Here is a 1,822-nt window from a genome sequence, read left to right on the forward strand (position 1 = left end):
ACACCACCCTTCAAGGATCCCTTGTCACAATTCACTTTTAGTATCACTCATCAGTGATATTGAAAAGTGACATTAGCTTGGACACGTGGTCGGCAAATTGTGGCTCGCGAGCCACATGTGGCTCTTTGGCCCCTTGATTGTGGCTCTTCCTAAGCCTTAGGAGCACCCTAATTAAGTTAATAATGTACCTATCTATATAGTTTAAGTTTAAAAAATTTGGCTCTCAAAAGAAATTTCAATCATCATACTGTTGATATTTGGCTCTGTTGACTAATGAGTTTGCCGACCACTGGCTTAGACTACGTGGTGAGTTTACAGGGCCAGCGATGCCTTCAAAAGGATCATGTGGATTCGCGGATCCACAGTCTAATCACTTAGAACATGATTATAGACCAGGGGTCTGAGCTGAATTCTCTGCCCTATTCCTGGCATGAAGTTTTGAGAATCACACTGCAGTGTACATCCATGTCCAGGGAGAGTGAAATCAGCAGACTCAGGATTACAGACATGGACAGGAAGTTCTCTCTCTGATATCTGCCCCACCTTCGGGGTATTTGCTATCTGTTTTCTTTTTAATATATTTTATTGATTTTTTACAGAGAGGAAGGGAGAGAGATAGTCAGAAACATCGATGAGAGAGAGAGAAACATCGATCAGCTGCCTCCTGCACATCTCCCACCGGGGATGTGCCCGCAACCAAGGCACATGCCCTTGACCAGAATCGAACCTGGGACCCTTCAGTCCGCAGGCCGACGCTCTATCCATTGAGCCAAACCGGTTTCGGCTGCTATCTGTTTTGAGACTTGTATCACTCCATCAGCACTTTTGGGGGGTACTTAACAATAATATACCCCACCCACATTTATACTCAAAAACACCATTCCTCTTTGCTAGAGTTTATTTGGCCAGGAGTAGACCCAACCTGGCTCAGTCTCATTTCTGGAAATTTGGAATCAAGACAGTTTCTCCACGTGGTAAGTTAAGATTTACAACAGTAAAGCTGGGGCAGCCAGACTATACAATGTGGACTAGAGAAACAGAAATGAGGCCAGAGTATTGATGGCTCTGCAGTCCTGGGTGCCAGACTCCTTCTGTCTGTCCACAGGCTCCGATAACCTCCCTCTACCTGTACCCTTAAAATAACCATCCTATTCCCTTTCTGACTTCTAGTCATTTCGGTTGCTGTCAGTTACAATCAAAGAATCCTAATGAATTGATTCCCAAACTGTGTGCTGAGGCACCCTAGGGCACTACATGGCATCCACAGGCATACTTTGTTACTCTCTTACTTGGATCAAGTTGTTGTACTGTTTTTAACATTTCTTCCCACATGCTCTATGATCTATGTGGGTGAAGAATGTTTGCTGACCACTAAAGAGTAGAGGCAAGTTGAACAGACCATCAAGAGACTGATGGGAAATACTGGTGTTCAGGGTGGTTCCCAGACCCTAAGGCACAGGAGAGCAGGGTGAGTCCAGTGGATCAGCAGGGGACCCAGGCATGAGGAGCAGAGGGGTCCCCTAGAGTTGACACACTTTGATAAGGGAGTTCATCCTATATCCACCAGCTGGGTGATGAGCAAATCCAACAGAGTGTTCACACTATAGTTACTTAAAAGGCAAAACCCTAATCATACTGAATTCTTGGTGTGCAGCAGATTCAAATTACAGAACTTAAATTTAACAGGTAAATATGTTGACATATTTTGTGATCATACTGGGAGAAAATAAATATGAAACTGAAAATTTTACATTTATAAATCAAAAAATTAAACATTTAGAAAATTCACTTTATAAAGAACATGCCATTGGGGATTTGGGAA

This window comes from Myotis nattereri, assembly GCF_964212035.1.
Source record: "Myotis nattereri genome assembly, chromosome: 2".
NCBI lineage: Eukaryota > Metazoa > Chordata > Mammalia > Chiroptera > Vespertilionidae > Myotis > Myotis nattereri.